Source organism: Sorex araneus, chromosome 4 (assembly GCF_027595985.1).
Source record: "Sorex araneus isolate mSorAra2 chromosome 4, mSorAra2.pri, whole genome shotgun sequence".
Classification (NCBI taxonomy): Eukaryota; Metazoa; Chordata; class Mammalia; order Eulipotyphla; family Soricidae; genus Sorex; species Sorex araneus.
In genome coordinates this window covers 203,586,962-203,608,499 of record NC_073305.1, presented here as the reverse complement: position 1 = coordinate 203,608,499, position 21,538 = coordinate 203,586,962, and the positions used below count along the sequence as shown (strand labels likewise).

Here is a 21,538-nt window from a genome sequence, read left to right as displayed (position 1 = left end):
GATGATCTAACCATCCCCCTTTTACTGAAATACGTTTCCTCATAAGTTGGTGTCTTCTTGAAAAACCAGATTCTTCATCTTTTCAGGTACAGAGAGGGAGAGACCTATCATGAAAGGAATTTTTTTTTTCTCTTTGGGTTACACCTGGTGATGCACAGGGGTCACTCCTGGCTCTGCACTCAGGAATTACCCACTGTGCTATTGCTCCAGCCCCAGAAGGCAATTTCTTTTATGGACACAAAGTTCCCTTGTCAACTGGTAATTTCCAGTTTGTATTCAATTTCTTAACCTATTATGTCAAAAAAAAACATCCTGGGGCTGGTGTTTGCCTTGCATGCAGCCGGCCCGGGTTCGATCCCAGGCATCCCATATGGTCCCCCGAGCACCGCCAGGAGCCTTGCACGGCGGCCGACCCGGGTTCGATCCCCAGCATCCCATATGGTCCCCCGAGCACCGCCAGGAGTCTTGCACGGCGGCCGACCCGGGTTCGATCCCCAGCATCCCATATGGTCCCCCGAGCACGGCCAGGAGTCTTGCACGGCGGCCGACCCGGGTTCGATCCCCAGCATCCCATATGGTCCCCCGAGCACCGCCAGGAGTCTTGCACTGCGGCCGACCCGGGTTCGATCCCCAGCATCCCATATGGTCCCCCGAGCACCGCCAGGAGTCTTGCACGCGGCCGACCCCGGTTCGATCCCCAGCATCCCATATGGTCCCCCGAGCACCGCCAGGAGTCTTGCACGGCGGCCGACCCGGGTTCGATCCCCAGCATCCCATATGGTCCCCCGAGCACCGCCAGGAGTCTTGCACGGCGGCCGACCCCGGTTCGATCCCCAGCATCCCATATGGTCCTCTGAGCACCGCCAGGAGTCTTGCACGGCGGCCGACCCGGGTTCTATCCCCAGCATCCCATATGGTCCCCCGAGCACCGCCAGGAGTCTTGCACGGCGGCCGACCCGGGTTCGATCCCCAGCATCCCATATGGTCCCCCGAGCACCGCCAGGAGTCTTGCACGGCGGCCGACCCCGGTTCGATCCCCAGCATCCCATATGGTCCCCCGAGCACCGCCAGGAGTCTTGCACGGCGGCCGACCCGGGTTCGATCCCCAGCATTCCATATGGTCCCCCGAGCACCGCCAGGAGCCTTGCACGGCGGCCGACCCGGGTTCGATCCCCAGCATCTTATATGGTCCTCTGAGCATTACTCGCCAGGAGTAATTCCTGAGTGTAAACCCAGGAGAACCCCTGTGCATCGCCGGGTGTGACCCAAAAAGCAAATAAATAAATAAATAAATATTAAAAAAGCAGCCGCTGGATCCACCTATCTCTTTGACTCGACTACTTGAGAAACGGGGGATCCGTGAAGGATGGAACCCACTTCCCGGCGGCCCCGTTCCACACGCGAGCACGGCGGCCTGAGGGAAGTGCCGGCACCAGAGCCGGGAGCGCGGAGAGCGGCCGTCGCGCGTCAGCCGGGGAGGACTCTGACGCCGCGGAGACGCCGCGGAGACGCCGCCTGGCGCTGAGGGGAAGCGGCAGGCCCCGCCTCCTCCCGGGCCGGAGCCCGGAAGTGACGCGCGCGCATGCGTGCGTGCGTGCGTGCGTGCACGCGGGGGGCGGGGCGCGGGAGAGGCGGGCCGACGTGAGGGCGGGGGGCGGACTGGCGGAACCCGACCTGCGCGGTGACTCTGGAGAGCGGCGGTCCCGACGCCGGTGGAGCCGCGGACGAGGTAAGGCGCCCGGCGGGGCCGCCGTGGCGAGCGGCGGGGGCGGGAGGCGCGGGCGCCGCTCGGGGTCGCGCCGCGTCGCTCGGCTGCCCCCGCCTCGCCCTCGCCCCCGGAGCCGGCCGCGCTCCCTCAGCCTCCCGGCGCCTGTCACCGAGTTCTCCCGGGCCCGAGCGGCGGCGGGCGCCGGGCAGTTCCTGGCGGCCGCCGCTTCGGACTCGCTCCCGGCCGCGGCCAGCCTGGGGGGGACTCCCGCCGCGGGGGGGACACCTGTGGTGGCGGCGGCCGGCCGGCCAAGAGCGCGCCCGGGGACCTCCAGGGACGCGCCGTCCCCTCCGACCCAGATGGACCCGGTCGGCCCGGGGGCGGGCGCCGGGCCGCGGGGACCCGGAGACGGGCCCCGACGAGAACTTTCGTCCGGCGGGGAGCGGGGCGGAGGGCGGACAGTGGCCCGCGGGGGCCCGGCGCGGGGTTGTCGCGGAGTGTGTGCGAAGTTTGCCTGTCAAGTTGGCGGCACCTTCTGGGGAGCAGTTCTTTGGGGCTTTTTCTTTTTTAAAAAAATCCTTTGGGGTCACACCCGGGTGATGCTCAGGGCGTTACTCCCGGGCGGCTCTGCACTCAGGAATTACTCCTGGCGGTGCTCGGGGTGGGGTGTGGGGGGAACCCTCTGGGATGCCGGGGTTCGAACCCGGGTCGACCGGGTGCAAAGGCAAACGCCCAGCGCCGCTGGACTCTCGCGCCGGCCCCCAGGAGGGAGCAGTTCTTTGGACCGAAAGAGATTTTTCTTTTATGTAGGTTAAAATTCGTGTCGTCGACCGTGTTTTCCCTCCCCCCCCCCCCCCAGTTCGTGGCGAATTTAACTGCTGGTTTTTAAAAGTCTGACATTTAAATAGTCCTCCCGAGGAGGCTTGCCGGAGACGTGCGGGAAGGTTTCCTATTAGGTGGTTTGATGACTGATCATGCTAACTTGTTTGAAGAGTCTCTGGATTTGTGTTGGTTTGGGCTGGCGGGGGGTGGGGGAGACACTCGGGTGCTGTGTTGCTCCCAGCTGGGTGCTCAGAGGCCGTTCACGGAAGGGACATGACCCGGGACTGTGTCCAGGTGAAATTTGCGGCATGCACGCCCCCCCCCCCACACACACACACACGCTTGGGAGCCGGCTCCCCGGTTTTTCGGGTCCTTCTGTGGAAGGTTTAAGAAGTCTTCAGGATTTACATTTTTACTGACCTGGCAGTGGATCGGGTTTCTGCCCTCTAGAAGTTAGCCAGTTCCGGAGACAGTGTCGGACAGTCATGTACCGGCTCCTGTGGGCGCCCGGGAGGGGCAAGCCTGGAGGGGCAGGAGGGTGGAAGAGTATCCAGGCAGTCTTTTTGTAAAAAGTATTGCAGATTGAATAACTTCAGGAATAGATGGGAATGGGGAAGGTGGCACCTAAAGAAGAGCCAGTAACTCCCAGGAGGTGGGTATTGAAAAACAGAAAAGTACAGGGCGTGTGATGGCAGATAAGGCACAGATGCAGTTGCCTGAGCTTTATCTGATGACAGCACCAGGGACGATTTTTTTTTTGCTTTTTGGGTCACACCTGGCATTGCACAGGGGTTCCTCCTGCCTCTGCACTCAGGAATTACTCCTGGCGGTGCTCAGGGGACCATGTGAGATGCTGGGAATTGAACCCAGGTCAGCCGCATGCAAGGCAAACGCCCTACCCGCTGTGCTATCGCTCCAGCCCCACCAGGGATGAATTTTAAGCCGGGTCATTTGTAGTTGAAAAAATTATTTTTTTATAAATGGAGATCCTACCTCTACATTGCTCCATGGCTAAGAAGCGCTGGGCCAAATAATTATGATTATATACTATTTTGTACTCTTAAGGTTCTTTTCTGCTCATTTAATGGTTTACTCATTTCCGAATTGCTTCTTTGTGAGCTCTATAGGACTACTATAAGGAGAAATTTGATGTGAAAATATAGCATACAAGGAATTTTAAAGAAAGTGACCACATTGTCATAGCCTGTATCACAGTATATTGTTCTGTTTCATTACTAGTTATTTTTATTTTGGGTGGAGTGGTCACACCTAGTGGTGCTCAGGGGACCATATGCATTACCCGATATTTGAACAAGGGTCAGTGTGGTATGCAAGGTGTATGACTTAACACCTGTACTTTCTCTCTGGCCCAATTGTTGTCAATCTCTTACTTAATCTTGTTCATAAATTCATAACTATCATAGGTATATATGTGTAGGAAAAGCATAGTATAGATAGGGTTTGGTACTATATGTGGTTTCAGACATATACTGGGTTTGTGGCGAATAAGAGGAGACTAATATATTGAAGAGGTAATTCCTGCTTTATTTACTTGCCTCATTCTGGCTAGAGACATAGAATTTCAGTTTGACAGAGGGTCTTTAATTTTTAGTATATGTGTTTTTATTGGTTACATAATAAATATCTTTATCAGAGACTAAACTGGCATTAAATTGTCAAGAGATAACTGTGTAACATAATGCCTGTTTTGTCGCTCAGAAATCATAGCCCATCAGTAAAGTTACCACATTTTGGTGGCCGGAGAGATGGTGCAGTGGGTAGGACCTTGCACTCTGCTGACCCAGTTTCCATTCCTTGCATCCCAGGAATGATCTCCTAAGCTCCATCAGGAATAATTCTGAATCCAGAGTCAGTAGTAGATCCTGAGTATCGCCAGGTGTTGCCCCCAAACCAGAAATAAAAACAAATAAACAAAGCACAGTTTTAGAGGGCTGGAGCCTTGCACCTGGCTGATTTGGGCTTGATCCCTGATACCCCGTATTTTCTCCTGAACTTCGCCAGGAGTGATTCCTGAGTGCAGAACCAGGACTAAGCCCTGAGCACCACTGGGTATGGCCCCCAAACCAAAATAAAATAAAGTAGAAACAACAGTTTTAGAGATAGAAGTCTTATTTTGAAAGCCTTGCTAAATACTTATTTCTATCATATAGAACTATAGAAATATTATGATGTTTCATATAGCTGAAATTTATTTAGATATTGATGAATAATATAGACATGATAAGTAGGAAGAAGTTGACCTTTACCCTGCTTATATAGCTCACGTTTTGTTTGGTATTTGGATAAAACTCCTGAAATGCTTTTAGAAAGGGAAGTACTTTCATGCTGCTGTTTTCAAGTTCCTTGAGAGAGTCCAAGTCCAGTCGTGTTTTTGATGACGCCCGTGGGATAGGAGGTGTTATTTCTATTGTGCAGTTTAACATTTGTTCATATTTATGGTAGTATAGCTCACTTGTACAGAGTCATGTAAAGAGTGGAGAATTATAATTAAAATCCATTAGATAGACATGTAATTAAGTCCAGGAGTTATGTTTAGAATAATAAGTATGGCTTCATAAGTGGGAACAGTAGACTGAAAAAAATAAGAAATTTTAGTATTCTGATGACAATAAGATTTCTGGAATCTCTGAATCAAATGTATCAAGAACTTTTGCATCTCCAAATTTTGTGTTGCTTCACCTTAGCAGTTTCCTCTGTGGAAATTACTCAGGACAACTAACTCAGAAGGAGTTGTACAAAAAAATGTAGTGAGTCACTTCGGACAGAGCTGGGAGAGACCTCAGCCACAGCATCTCAAGGCCAACTGAGTCTGAGGTGTGGTCCTCGTGGCCCCCAAACATCTCATTGTGTGGGCTGAGCATTTCCTGGACTCTCCTGTTATCTCTCATTCACCCCCAGCATCCGTGGGTGTGGCCCCTGTATTAAAAAGCTTCATTTCTGAAGCTAATTGATGGAGTTTCATTCAGAATAAATAAGGCAGTTTCATTAATAGTGATTTGGTGTGTATTTTGTTTCTCTTTCTTTTGGATTCTAGGGTACAGGAGGGATTTTTCAGGGGCTACTCCTGGCTTAGTGCTCTGGTGGGGTAGAGTCACTCTCCTCTGCTTAGAGATAATAATGTATCGCCGACAATTAAGCCTGGACCTCCTGCATGGAAAGCATGCACTTTAGCATATTTATTATTTCTCGTTCTAGTCTGTAGCACTGTAGCACTCTCCTCCCGTTGTTCATCAATTTGCTCGAGCGGGCACCAGTGACATCTCCATTGTGAGACTTGTTGTTACTGTTTTTGGCATATCGAATATGCCACTGGGAGCTTGCCAGGCTCTGCCGTGAGGGCGGGATACTCTCAGTGGTTTGCTGGGCTCTCCGAGAAGGATGGAGGAATCCGAACCCGGGTGGGCCGCGTGCAAGGCAAACACCCTACCTGCTGTGCTGTCGCTCCAGCCCAAGAGAGTTAAGAAATGTTCTTAAATTTCTTAGTACAAGAAAAAACTATGGGGCTGGAGCACTAGTAGGGCACTTGCCTTGCACACAGCCAAACTGGGATCCATCCCTGACACCCCATATGGTCCCCTAAGCACTACTAGGAGTAATTCCTGAAGGCAGAGCCAGGAGTTCTAATATATATTTTAAAAATAAAATTGACCTTGGGTTTTTTTTTTTTACATAGGGATTTATTTAGTTTTTCTGTGTGCTCCCTGAAAATCCCATGTTTTATTTTTGTAGATCTCTGTTAGAGTTGCCTAATTTTAGATATATTTGCGAAAGCACTTCTTTCTCCCTTGAAGCACATAAAAGACACTACCTTTAGAAGTTATACTTATGAAATGTTTATAAATGGAAGAAAATGTCTTAATATATTACATAATTTTTAAGAAGAACATACCACATCTTGTTTACTTATATCACATCTTGTTGGAGGAGCCTCATGCATGAAGGAACTGGCAGAGGAACCCAGGTGTGCAGGACCCAGGGCTGAGATCTCCAAGCCTCCTCGGATCAGGACTGGGCCTCCTCCACCCGGACCCCCCATTTTCCAGTGGCTTGGCAGCCACACCCACAAACTGCCCCCGGTGCCATGTGGTCCCACCAACGGCCAAGATCCAGAGACAATAAAACAACAGTCCCGAATGTTGTTCTAGTTCTATAGCCTAGTTCTCCCTCTCAGAGAACCTGGCAAGGTACCGGGAGCATCCTGCGCGCACAGCAAGCTCTCCGTGGTGTATTCAATTTGCCAAATATGGTAGCAGAGATGGGTCTCATTCCCCTGATCCTGAAAGAGCCTCCAATGCGGCTAGAGCAAGTAAAGAGAGGCTGCTAAAACCACAAGGCTAGGACGAATGGAGACATTACTGGCGCCCATTCAAGCAAATCGTGATCAGCAGGATGACAGTGATACATCTTGTTTTAGAAAAGATTCCTAAAGATTGCCTACACCATTCTAGTAGTGGTAATATACAGAATTTGGGAGTGATATATTAGGAGTATGAGAGAAAAATTAAAATGGAAACAGGAATGAGATATAAACACAAAATAATTGGACCAAAGTTGTAGGTATTTGTTAGAGGGCAAAAAATTGGGACCTCTCTTCTTGCATGGGGAACTCTACTTTTCTTGGGATTGAACTGGTGGTGTCTGCATCCAAAGGATGTGTTCCAGCCCTTTGAGCCATCTCCCAAGCTCCTGATTATGTGTTTTAGTAGTTCATCAGAGAGGAATATAATCAGTTACATGGTCCAGTGACCATAAGATAAAGACCAGTTTCTCCTTTTGGTTTCCTAAAACTGCATTTCAGAGATTTGTGTTGTGTTTTAGTTTTTGGCATAAATTCTTACTGCCTCATGTAGATTGATCAACATGTAATTCAGTAAAAGTGGGTTTGGTGCCAGCAAAATGTGATCTAATTGCTTAGATCTCTAGACTGATTTAATTTAAGGATCTGTTTTAGATTATCTACATAAGTAGATGGGTTGCACATTCTGCAGGTTACCTTCCATAAATATTTTCTCAGTGGGACTTGAGTTCCATTGTGGTTTGAATTTGTGCTGATAAGTTTCTCCAGTACATCTATGTTATTTTTGGTTAATAGCAGTGCCGTTGCGTCTTAATAGGCATGCTCTCTCTGGGGGTGGAGATTGTTTCAAGAAGTTAAGGATGTTCCAGCACAGAGAATGTTGACCTTGAAAAGCTCAGGCATATAATTTATTTTTTCTTTTGTTTTTATTCCTTCCTTGCCCCCCTCACCTTCCGTGTTGTTAATGGTCATGGTGTGATGACTGGGAAATTATACACATGCCTGGCTGTTTTCACATTTTCAGCTATGGTACTCATTGGGGATTGGCATAGTGCTTGCACACATAGACATAGTGCTCATCAGGGTTTGCATGCCTTCCTTTGGGATGCTTGCACATGTACCTGCTAGGTGTTGCATTCTTAGCTGGGGCACTCCAGTTATGGTTATGTTGTTCACTCGGGGGTGCTGTGGTGCTCACACATATGATTGCCAAAGCTTGCACTTCCTGGCCGTACCAATTTCACATCATTTAATGGCTCTGTTCACTGGGAGTTGCACCCTTTTCTGTGATGCCTACACTGCTTTGGTCAGAAATTGGTTATGGTACTGGAGATTGCAGACAGCAGAGCTGCCAGGCTCTAACAGGAGAGCTGCCAGATTTGAGCTTGGTACATGTGGGACACCAGGGATTTGACCTTCAAGATAGGCATTCCGTGTCACTGCACTGTTCCTCCAGTTCCATGTAATGTACTTTTAAGAAGGGAACAGAACCACTCATCTTAAGTGAAATGTTAGGTGAATTAGTAGAATCTATATTTTAAGTTGAAGATTATTGCACTTTTCTTAAGTTAAAGCAAAATAGTTTTTAAAACTAATTGATTAATTTTGGGTGTGGGGGCCCCTGCAGTGCTCAGGGGAGACTGCTGTATCTGTTCTCAGGAGGCTCTCCTGGTGGTGCTTGGGGGACCATATGTGGTGCTGGGAAATCAAACTGGGGTTGGTTCTGTGCAAGGCAAGCACCGTAATCCCTGTGCTATCTCTCCAACACTTTGATTTTATCATTTTAAAAATATATATTTATTTATTTATCTGGGCATGCCTGGTAGTGCTTAGGAGAACATGCTGTACCAAGGATTGAACCAGGGCCTCCTGCATGCAAGGCTTGTACTCTGGGTCTTTGAGTTATCTCTCAAGCCCCAGAGTGAAACTTTAGCCAGTGATCTCACTGCTGAACTTAGTTTATATTTTCGTAGTGACATTGCTTGGTAGGTTAGATGTAGGTAGGTTAGGTGTATGTAGGTGTAGGTTATTAAACTCTGTTCTCTGGTTTTTTTTTTTTTTTATGAGACTGTTCAGGGTAACTCTAGATCGTTTTATTTTTGGAATGTTGCAGTATATCTCCATTATGTTATAAATCATGACCTAACCTATGAAACCAGAGAATAGAGAACATCCTATTCATCCTTAATCGGTAAACAATGGGTGGAACTGTTCCTGCCTAATTGCATTTCCACAGTTTGGGCTTTGGTTTTTAAAACAAATTTCTAAGTTGGACTAGTGACCAATAGGATGTTACAAGGATATTACAAGAAAATATCCTTAAAATAATAGGACATTACAAGAAAATTTCAAACAAAAAATATGAAAACAGTTAGAGGTTGAGATTCTTTTGATGTTTGAAGTTCTTAGATTTTGACAGAAAAATGATTAGGACACTGGATTTTAGGCCCAACCAATCCAGCTTAGGCACAAATAGTGATAATGATGGCAAGTTTGCCATTTGGGTAAATGTAGTACAGATTTCAGTTTCATTCTAAAGAGCATGCTTCAGCTGTACGTGAAATATATGAGTACCAGGAAATACTTTAAGAAAAAAGATTTTGGGGGACTGGAGTGATAGTACAGAGGGAGGGCATTTGCCTTGCACACAGCCTGTCGGCTTCGATCCTGGCCTTCTCACATGGTCCTCCAAGCACTGCCAGTAGTAATTTCTGAGTGCAGAGACAGGAGTAACCCCTGAATAAAGCTGGCTGTGGCCCAAAGGCAAACAAAAAAAAAACAACAACAAAAAAAGAGAAAATAAAATAAAAAGATTTCCCTCTTTCCACCACCACCGTCCCTTTTTTTTTTTTTTTGGTTGTTTTGACACATTGTTACAATGCTGAGACTTTTGTTTGTTTTTTGGTTTGGGCACTGTAGGGGATGGTGCTCAGGGTGGAACTCTGGGGTGCCACTAACTGAACATGCAGTTTGGGAATTGAATCCAGTTCATCTGCATTCAATGTACATTTTGCTGTATAACATGGTCTACCACACGGGAGAGCCTGGCTGCTCCCTGTGGTGTATTCATATGCCAAATATAGTAACAATGATGGGTTTCATTCTCCTGACCCTGAAAGAGCCTCTAATGGGCACCAGCACCGTTGGGGAAGCCGAGTAAAGAGAGGCTGCTAAAATCTCAAGGCTAGGACAAATGGAGACATTACTGGGCCCACTTGAGCAAATCGACGATCAGCGGAGTGATAGTGATAGTTAACATGATCTACCTTTTAAATTTGTTTTTGTATTTTTAAGTATTTTATATAAGCATTTCAGAACTGACCATAAGGCCAACATTGCTCAAAGAAGTCCAATATTTATGTGCTGTGTGTTGATACTTTATTTTATAGTGTTCCACCCATCTTTGAGAGGCCATAGATATCTTACATTGTTATTATGGTTTTATGCCGGGGTGTATGGCAGATGCCCTACTACTGAGTCACCTCCCTGGCTCTTACCAGAGATCTTTGAAACAGAATTAGTATTTTGTAGTGACCTTCAAAGCCATTGGCATTAATACTCTCCTTAGCTACCACTGATGGATGATTTCTAATAATTTGGCTCCCATTAGAATTTTTTGTGATTTAATAGCTACTTCCCTTGATCATAAGCAGTGCTTTTTGCCTTCAAGTCGCCTTTGTATGTAACAGTTGTCTCTGCTGGCTTTCTTTTGGTAATTTTGCGTGCTTTATCTCTTCCATTCCTGATACTATCAAGCTTTTTTGCCCCATTTTTAAAAATTGAATCGCAGTGAGATACACAGTTACAAAGTTGTTCATGATTGGATTTCAGTCATTTAGTATTCCAGCCTGTCCCTTCATTAGTGTACATTTCCCACCACCAAAGTCGCAGTTTCCCACCTCTATGGCAGGCACTTTTTGTCTTTGTTGTCTTCATCTTCTTGTCTTCTCCTTCTCCTTTTCCTTCTCCTCCTCCCTCTTCCTCTTCCTCCTCCTCCTCCTTCCTTCCTCTTCCTCCTCCTCCTCCCCCTCCTCTCCCCACCTTTTGGCTCTGTGTTCAGGGATCACGATTCCTGGCAGTACTCCGGGAACCATATGGGGTGTCAGGGATCAAATCTATGTCTATCACTTGCCTGCTGTGCTCTGGCCCCAATTTTGTCTTTATTTCTAAAAGAAATAGTAACTGAGCACTACATTCTAGGTAGGCATTTATTTACTTTTTTAATATTTTCAAGATGTTTCACTGTCTTCTGACTTTTTGTTACTATTTCTTTCTTTGGAGTAGGACTTTGTTGTTCAGGGCTTACTTCTGGCCCTGTGCTCAGGGACCACTCCTGATAGGGTTTGGGGTACCCTATGGAATGCTAGGCATTCAACCTAGGGTAGCCACTTGCGAAGGCTCAATATGCTTCACTATTACTCTGGCCCATTTTGTTACTATTTCTATAAAAATTTAATTTCTTGTTACTGTTGTGTTTTAAAAAGTAGTGTGCCTTTTTTCTGTGGCTACTTTGCAGTTTCAGGGCTGGATTGATAGATAGTGCAGCAGGTATGGTCCTTGCCTTGCATGCTGCCCAACCAGGTTTGATTCCTAATGCCCCAGATGGTCCCCCAAACCCGGCCAGAAGCAGTTCCTCGGTACAGAATTTGGAGTAATCCCTGAGCATAGGCAGTATTTCCCAAAAACAAAAACAACAAAACCACTTTTAACAGTTTGATTTTGCTTTATCTTTTTTTTTTCTGCATGAGATTCACATAATTTCTTTAACTTGCGGGTTCTTTATTAATTTCAAGAATTTCATTCTTAATATCGCTGCTGCCATGTTCACTCTCTTCTCTTTTTGGAACTCTAGGTACACTGATAGACTTTTCAGAGTGCCTGTCATTCTCTTGACATTTCTCCCTGTATTTCTGTTAGTTTTTCTCCTGCAGTTTGAGTACATTTCACTGACTCGGGTTTTAATTACTAACCCTTTTTTCTGCTCTGGGCTAGACTGCTACAAATCTACCCTTTGAATTACTAATTTTGGTTATAGTTTTTAGAGCTAAGAGTTCAAGTTGTTTTGGTTTGGGGGCCACACTCAGCAGTGCTCAGGACTTACTCGGGATCATTAGGTGCTCAGGGGACCATATGAATGCTGGGATCCAACCTGGGTCAGCTATGTTGGCACAAATACCCTACCCACTGCACTGTTGCTCTTAAGTTCAGTTTTTATACACACCCTCGCCCCCACCCCTCCCCCCTTTATGTGTTGAAAGCCAGTGACTTCAGCATCTGGATCATCTGAGAAATCTCTAAAGATTTTTCTTTTCTTATAGTTTTCATTTATATGAATGCTGGATTACGTGAAAAATAGGGCCAAGAGAACTGGTCAGTGGTTGGTCAGTGGTGTAGGAAATGGAGGGTAGTTAAGATAGAGGAAGGTCCATTCTAGTTGGAAATGATCACTCTGAACAAGAACTGTTGAAAGCAGGTAAGGGGGTACACATAATATTCTTTCATCATCTGTATTGCAAACCATAATGCCTAAAATGGGAGAGAGAAAGAAAGAAGAGAGATGCCTGCCTTAGAGGCAGGCTGGGGTGGGAGTTGGCTTGAATGGTGGGAGGGAAACTGGGGACACTGGTGCTGGGAAATTACACTGATGGAGGGATGGGTGTTGCAACATTATATGACTGAAATGCAATCATAAACAGTTTTGTAATGCTCCATCTCTTGGTGATTCTATTTTTTTAAAAAAATCCTCAGATAATGCTTCTCCTTTTCAGACATCTCCCATTAGTTTGCCAGGTAAAACGGGTTTACCCCTCATTGTCATTGGAACTAAGTTGGTGACTGAGGTTTGACTGTAGGTTTTGTAAAACTGTGTTTCTCTCTGCTGTTTTCTTTGCTACTTGCAACTAGTTTTTAGGGGCTCCAGCTGATCCCCAAGTGAATTTAGAAGGAGCGATCCTTTTGAATTGACTTCTGTGTTAGGATCTTTATTTTTTGAGAAGCGTGAGATTACTGAAAATTCCACTCTTGATTTTCAGAACTTTCTGTTTTGTTTTTGAACCTTATACCGCTTCAGAAATTGGTAAATTTCTTCAGGGGAAAACCAGCCTCTGATAAGGCCCCATTCTTTTAACTGTCTTATAGGCTATTGGCACTTCAGTCTTGCTTTCCATCTCTTCCGAAACTTTTCATTGCTCTGCCTATAGAAAATCTGCATTCTGAATCTTTTTTTCCCAGATCAGTAAATGTACGCTAAAAAGGTGGCTGCATAAATACCATCTTCTTTTACTGCAGTTCCTCTTTCTCCAGAATCTAGACCCTTCCGGTCTTGGCAACTTGAGCTGCTTTCTGATGTGTTTCAATATTGATTTTTAAATGTATCAAGCTTTCTTAGTTATTGGTGGGAATTTTAGTCAGCTACAAACTACTTCATATCTAGAAATACCTTTAGGGCTAAAGTTGTGGAAAGAAATCTATTATAATGTGACTTTTATAGTGGTGATTCCCAAAGACTAGAACTGGGAACTTGTTAGAAAGCCAGTTTTTATTTTTTATTTTTTTGCTTTTTTGGGTCGTACCTAGCAAAGCTCAGGGGTTACTCCAGGCTCTGCACCCAGGAATTACTCCTGGTGGTACTTGAGGGACCATATGGGATGCCAGGAATTGAACCTAGGTCGGCCACATGCAAGGCAAACGCCTTATCCACTGTACTGTCAGCCCCAGAAATCTAAATTCTTAAGTACTACCCCGGACTTCCTGGATTGGGGCTGTCTTTTAAAAAGTCATCAAATGATTACAGTCACATGCTAAATTTTGAGAACCACTTCTTTATAAGTAAGCCACTTGCTATTTAATTATCTGTCTGTCTTCGTTGGTCTCTGGAGAATGTATAAGGGGCAAAAATTAAAGAAAACTGTGTGGTACTTTGTCAGTCTTGCATACTCTTAATTAAATAGCACTGCATTGTAGCACTGTCATTCTGTTCATCAATTTGCTTGAGTGGGCACCAGTAACATCTCCATTGTGAGACTTGTTACTGTTTTTGGCATATCGAATATGCCAAAGGTAGCTTACCAGGCTCTGCTGTGTGGGCGGGATACTCTCAGTAACTTGCTGGGCTCTCAGAGAGGGATGGAGGAATCAAATCAGGGTCGGCCACATGCAAGGCAAATGCCCTACCCACTGTGCTATTGATTTTGAAAATTTCTTGTTGTAGTCACTCTGTGTTATGTGTCTAAAAACATGGAGTAAACATGTAGGTAAAAAATGTAATGAATTATAGGTATTCTAATACTTGTTCTTTTAAAACTCTATAGGAACCAGTGAGAATGATTTTGTTAGTTAAAAGGATAATCAGGGGCTAGAGTGATAGCACAGCAGGTAGGGCGTTTGCCTTGGACACGGCCGATCCGGGTTCGATTCCCAGCATCGCATATGATCCCCTGAGCACCGCCAGGGGTAATTCCTGAGTGCAGAGCCAGGAGTGATCCCTGTGCATTGCCTGGTGTGACCCAAAAAGAAAAAAAAAGAATCAAATGCTTTTTGACCATGGTCAGACTTCAAGGTGGACAAACAAGAGGGCATACAATTTATCATTTAAAACAGGTCATTTCGAGAATCAAAGTGCTTTTTGTCAGTACAGTGACATAAGCCCAACTTGAATATATGATTGTTTTACTTGTAAAGAACAAATGATGCTGTGAAACCATGGTTCTAGTCAAATTGTGAAAAACACTTTATAGGCTTGCTATAAATTATTGGGTGGTTTGTTAGTTGGAAGCCATAACAAGCTGCCACAAACTGGGTAACGTAAAAGCACAGAAACTTGTTCTGAGGAATTAGGAGGCTGAAAGGAGAATCAAGATCTGATTGGAGCCATGCTGTCGTGAGGGGTATAAGGGAAGTGATTGCTGGCAGTTCTTGAAGTTCTTTGGCTGCAGCTCTGTCTCTTCAGTTTCTGCTTGCATGACTGCATAGTCAATCTGTGTTTCTTTCTCTCAGTCTTCCTAGAAGGGCACCAAGCTCATTGGATTTAGGGCTCATCTTGATAAAGTAATTATTTTAACTAATTACATCTGTAATATTTACTTCCCAATCAATCACATTTTGGGGAGTCATTCTATCTTTTGGAAAGATGCAAAGCAAATAGCATGGTTTTAGCAGCATTTGAAAATTTCTGCAGTTTAATTGGCTTAAATTTTTGTTATATACAAGGCACTTCTCAAATGCAAAAAATAAAACAAACCCATAAGACTTTTTTTGTATTTATTTGATTGATTCATTTAACAAATAAGAATAAATACATCTTCAATCCTGGTAGTTTCTTTTTGTGGTTCTCTTGTAGACACATTTGCTCAGCCTCAGCAAATGGCTAGGGTGAAATGGTTGCAGCAAAGCTAAAATTTAGATGTGATTGAAAAGAAAATCTTCAGTAGTTAAAACCACCTTATATGTTGCAGTTTGCTGTTCCTTTAGGTGACCTTAAGAGAGGTCATATTTGGTCAATTATTCATCAAATAAATTAATTTGGGAGATTGGTTGTTCTTCTGAAGCATAAAAGAAGTGACCAGAGCAGCCAGATGACTTTGCGCTATTGTCTGGGGAATAGCATGCTCAGATTGGAGTCATAATTTCACTTTACCGACGAGGGTGTGACTTAGTACAACAGAAGATTGTTGTCTTGAAGTCATTCCTTAAGAATGTTGCCCTGCTGGCTCTGACTCCAGCAACATAAACTCTTCATTATATTCCATGGTTTGATTATCATTAGGAAGCTAATGTTTGGATACTTTGTCTTGTCTTATTTAATACTAGAACTCTGCCTTTAATTCTTCTTCTGAAATTCTCCTTGGTTTTACAGTAATTGGTTTTAATAAGTAGATGAAATGAGGATGCAGGTTTAAAACATCAAGCCTTTGAAACTGTGATGTCTTCATAACATATAAAGTTAAGGACTTACAGATAATATAAAAAGAATAGGGGCTGGAGTGATAATAGAATGGGTAGGGTGTATTCCTTACACGTGGCCAATCCAAGTTCAATCCCTGCCATCCATATGATCCCCCAAGCACTGCCAGGAGTAATTCCTGAGTGTAAGAGCTCTGAGTAACCCTTGAGTATTGCTGGTGTGGCCTCCCCTCAAAAAAAAAAAAAAAAAAAAAAACCGTAACTGTAAAAAGAAAAAAAAATGACCAAGGAAGTTGGACAGTTTATTTAAAGAAAATAAACTAATAGCTAGGGATGTGGCTAAAGTGATAGATAGGTCATATACCTGGCATGTGTGGGGCCCTGGGTTCGGTTCCTGGTACTGCATATGTCTCCCCGCCTCCTAGCACCACTGAAAGGGTCTAAACACTGCTAGGATTTGGCCTGAGGTTCCTGAAAGTATGGCACCGCCCCTAATATAATGTAGTAATGGTCAATAAATATAAAGATGGTTCAATTTTTTGTTGTCACTGTTTTGGCGCCATACCCTGCAGTGTTCACGGACTACTCTGATCTCTCTGCTTGGGGGTCACTCCTGAGAATGACTGCTCAGAAGACCTTGGGGTACCAGTGATCAAATCTGGCCCTCCTGTGTTTGCACTGCATTGATTTATCATTTCAACCCCTAATTAGCCTTCTTCAGGAACTATGTATTCAAATAAGAATTTTTTCATTGTCTTTTAGATTGGCAAACATTAAAAAATGCTAGTATGACATTTATGAATTTGTTGGAAAACAATTCTTTGGTTCGCTGGAGAACTGAATGTAAATAGGAATAGCCCTTTTGTGATGTAGTTTGATAGTGTAGATCAAAAATTGAAATATAGTTTCTTTGACATTTTATTTCTAGGAAGCCTTTTCTAATTTGTAAATGGTCCTTATAAATACTAATCCTGCATAACAAAATTTGTAAATTATTTTTTAAGCTTTATTAAGGGGTTCAATTTTATTTGAAGGAGAATCCAAGGGCCTTTATTTTTTATTTTCACAGAGAGAATAAAATAAGTTTTTATTTTCTTTTGTTATATTATTAATTAAAGTGCTGTATTTGGAATAATTTCAGGCTCATAAAATGTCACAAAATCAGAGTGGTACAAGAAACCTAGATAGATTTTTACCCAGTAAATCCTTTTTTTTGAGAGATACCTCTAAAATGAGAAAATACTTAATTTCCCTATTCACTGAAGATATTTTTTTAAGCAGCCCCAGGGATCCAAACCCATGCCTCATGCATGCGAAGCATCTACTTCAGCCCATTGAGCTGTCTCCCGAGCCCCAGTTTTATTTCATCACTGAGGTAAAAAATAAGTATCATTTTACTAGAGTTGGTCAGATATTTTCTGTAAATCCTTGATGACCTGCCTAGAGATATGATCTATGAGGATTTGACATGAACCCAAAAATAGGAAGCAAGATTGTCATAAGATAGTGAGAGGCAACTCAAATGCCTAGAGTAGTTTTTGTTTTTTGCTTTAGTTTATGCTTCTCCCCCCTCCCCCCGCGCTTAAAATAGAAAAAGATGAATCTAGTTAATATACAAGACTTTAAGGAAGAATACACAATTCCATTAAATTTGTACTACTCTTCCCTTTTTTTGTTTCTGTTTTTTGGGCCAAACCTGGCTGTGCTGTCAGGGTTTACTCCTGGCACTGAGCTCAGGGATCACTCCTCGCAGTGCTTTAGGATTATTTGTGGTTCTCTGTAAGGCAAGCGCTTTACCCTGGACTGTCTCTCAAGCCCCTTCTGCTTGCCTTTTTAAAGGTTATCTCAGGGGGTGGAGTGATAGCACAGCGGTAGGGCATTCGCCTTGCACGTGGCCGACCCAGGTTCGATTCCCAGCATCCCATATGGTCCCCTGAGCACCACTAGGGGTGGTTCCTGAGTGCAGAGCCAGAGTAACCCCTGTGCATCGCCGGGTGTGACCAATAAATAAATAAATATATAAATAAATAAATAAAGGTTATCTCAGCTGAGATGAGATCTTAGCCCTGGGGCAGAATTTACAGGAATCTGAACTGTCCTAACACTGGAGAATTATTAATTTTATTAATAGGAGAATCCTCCTAATACATTACGTATTCTGTCCGTGTTGCTCGATAAAAACCTGTCAACATGCAGTACTGGATGCTGGGTATGGATCTCTGACTTTACTCTTAGACAAGGTGATATGGATAGTAGCTTACTTCTGTCTTCTGCCTTGTAGTCTCACTGATTAGGTGATTGATTATGCCTAGGAAAAAAGAGAATTGGGTCCCAGGTAGTACTATGGTACTATCACCAAGGTAGTTCCGCCACCGTGTTCCCATTTAAAAAGTTTTAAGAGGGACCTTTAAAAATGTTATTTGATATTACAGATTAAGAAGATGTTGCATAGATAGTATAGAGGTCTTTTCACTCATTTACCCTAATTGTTGCATCTTATATAACTATATTACTTTATCAAAACCAAGAAGTTAAGGTCTCTGGAGTGTGTTACAGGTTCTGTGTCACTTTATTACTTATGTAGATTCCTGTAATGAGGCTATACGCAGGTTGTAGAACTATTTCTAGCTTTTTCCTATCCTTGACAACTCCTGTTATAACCTGACTTTGTTATCCTGTCACATAGCTTATTGTAGTTTTTCTAGGCTTTACCTTGATGACTAATGTTGAGCTCATTTCATGTGCATGTTGGCCATTGCACATTTATATGTGTGTGTGTGTGTGTGTGTGTGTGTGTGTGTGTGTGTGTGTCTCCAGATTGCTTACCTTTTTCTTTCCTTTCCTCCTTTATTTGTTTGACCTCTGCAGCAGTTTTGTGGATCTTGGTGGTGGTGAAGCACTTCCTGCAATATTCAACCCAGCTCTAAGTGCCTGATGGTTCAGTGCTTGGGCCCAGTGATGCATTGCTACTTGGGCCACTAGCACTATACCTAGTAGAGCTCACTGGGCCTCTGCAAATACTATTTCTTATTCTGTGAGCTCTCTCTTCATTTTCCCGGTAAAGTCCTTGGAAACACACAAGTTTTAAGTTTTTTCTTCCCCTTTTAGCCTTGTTGTGATGTCTAGGAGCTGCATGCACTTGGTTGTGGTGCCCCACACTTGTTTATGGTACACCAGAAATCATACACTATGTTGTGGAACTGAGATTTGTGGATGACAGTGCTGCTGTGATTGTGAAATAATATGGGGGATTGAAACCAAGGCCTCGTACCAGCAGATGATTCACCACTGAGCAACCCTCATGTCCTACAAGTTTCAAATTGTGCTGAAATATACAGTTTTTGTTTGTTTTTTTTTGTTTTTGTTTTTGCTGGTATTACTCCAAGTGTTACCTTTAAGAATATTTTGCCAGGAGTCGGAGAGATAGTATTACAGGCAAAGTTCTTGCCTTGCACATAGCCGACTCAGGTTTTATCTCTGACACCCCATATGGTGCCTTATGCCCCATCAAGAGTGATTCCTGAGTACAGAGCCAGGACTAAGCTTTGAGCACTGCTAGGTGTGGTGCAAAAATGAAACCAAAAAAGTGTATTATTTATTTATTTTGCAAAATTCAGGATTGTGAAAGTTTACTTCATTTTTTCTTGTGTGTTATTTTCTTTTGAAGCCATAAGGCCCCAACCAACAGTGTTTGTATGCCATGCAGTTCCAGGAATCAAACTCAGCATCACATATGCTACGCATGTGGTCCACTGTTTGAGCTGTTCTACTGCTTGGCCTGCCTGTCTTTCTACTCTCCCCTCCCCTCCCCTCCCCTCTCCTCCCCTCTTCAACTTTTGCTTTTGCATTTTGGTCTTTCATGCATTTGGAATTTAATTTTTCTATATGATCTGAAGGGTCTGGTTTTGTTCCTTAGTATGTGTCTATTCTGTTGTTTCAATACCACTTGTTAAAAAAACTCTTTTTCCATGTTCTTAGCACCTTGTAGAAAATTGGTTATCTGTATATGTTTTAGAGATAGGTAGGATATGAGGAAATATTGTTGGTCTCGTCATAGAGGTGAGGATTGCATACATTAGAATTGGTAGAACTTTAGATAGAATAGACATTAAGACAAATTCCTTTAAAATTTGATGTTAAAGACCAGAGCTATACTACAGTGTGTAGGTCACTTGGCTTACTTTTGGTCAATATGGGTTCAATCCCCAGTATCACATATGGTGCTACCTTCCAGGAGTGACCCCTAATTGCAGAATTAGCCAGGTGTGGCCCAAAAACCAAACAACATTAAATTTGATACTCTTATGAAGTCTTATGTAAGGTATGCATCAGAAAGTTGTTTTTAACAATAGGGAGAAACCAGTAAAAATGTTATTTAGTTAATTATGAGAAGTATCTTGTTCATTTTTATTGCAACTTTCCTTCTGAGAGGCAGTCTGCAAAATAACTTAAATTTCCTACAAAGTATTTCCTTACAAGATGTTTTACTTGGCAGTAAATGATGGAGAGAGAGTATAGCACTTGTCTTTCATGTGGTTAACTCAGGTTCAATCCCTGGAACCCCATATGGTCTCAGAGCCCACCAGGAATGATCCCTGAGTACAGAACCAGGAGTAAGCACTGAGCAAGGCCAGATGTGGTGCCCAAACAAACAAACAAAAAATTTAAAAAGTGTTAAGATGATTTTGATTTCTATTTCCTTGATTAGTGATATAAAGCATTTTTTATATGTTGGTTGGCTATCTGTATGTCTTTTCTTGTTGTTTTTGCTTTTTTGGTACCACATCCTGGAGGTGCTCTGAAAGTGTGTGGAGGGGGGGTGACTCCTGGCTTTGCCCAGTGGCCATGTGTCCGGGATCAAACGCAGGCTTCTCACAGACAAAGCATGTGCTTAACCTGTTGAATTCTCTCTCGAGCCCTATTTATATGTCAGTTTTGGAGAATTATCTGTCCAAGTCCTTTGCTAATTTTTAACTGGATTATTGGATTATTTGTTGTTGAGTTGTAGAAGTTCTTTGTATATTCTGAACATAAGGACTTAATTTCCGATAAGCTCTATCCAGAGCTAGCTAACTATATACACAAACATATGCATATTGAGAATGATGTGGCTTTCTGATATTTTCTCCTCTTATAGGTTGCCTTCTCTGTTGATTAGTCTTTTTTTTCTGTTTAATATATTCCTATTTACCTATTCTTGTTTTTATGTATGTTTTTGGTGTCATACCTAAGAAATCATTGCTAAATCCAGTGTTATCAAATTTACTGTCTTCTTCTAGGAGTTTTATAGCTTTATGTCTGATACTTAGGCTTTTAACTTAATACTACCTCTTTTTCCTCCTCCTCCCTGTCGTCCTCTTTGTTCCCACACTTGCAGTGCTGGCTTAGTCCTGACTCTCTACTCAGGGATCACGCCTAGCTGTGTTTGGGGGATGAGACTCAGTGCTAGGGATTAAACTAAGGTTAATCACATGCAAAGTAAGCACCCTACCTCCTGTATTCTTTGTCCCCTTAATGTGTATTTTATATTTATGGCATTGGGAAGGAAATAAGAACTCTTCCTTAGTATGAGTATGTCAGAAGTTTGCTGTGTTTAAAAACCTTTCCCCCTCCTCTCCTTCTCTCTCACTGCTTCTTTCCAACATAACAAAGTTGTGGGCTCATATTTTTATTCTTTAAAAATATTTTATTTATTAGTTATCACCATTATTATTTTGGGGTCATACCTAGTGATGCTCAAGGTTATTCCTGTCTTTGCACTCAGGAATGACTTCTGGCATTGCTTGGGG

General features: G+C 43.5%; 1 protein-coding gene across 1 annotated transcript in view; it reads left to right on the top strand.

Moving 5' to 3' along the window:
* The first annotated feature begins 1,625 nt into the window (after positions 1–1,625).
* RABGEF1 (RAB guanine nucleotide exchange factor 1) overlaps positions 1,626–21,538 on the top strand; it is a 54,399-nt gene continuing 34,486 nt past the window's right edge. Inside the window, exon 1 of the mRNA XM_055134282.1 lies at positions 1,626–1,729. The gene's annotated coding sequence lies outside the window, so the exon portion shown is untranslated. The remainder of the gene's footprint in view (positions 1,730–21,538) is intronic.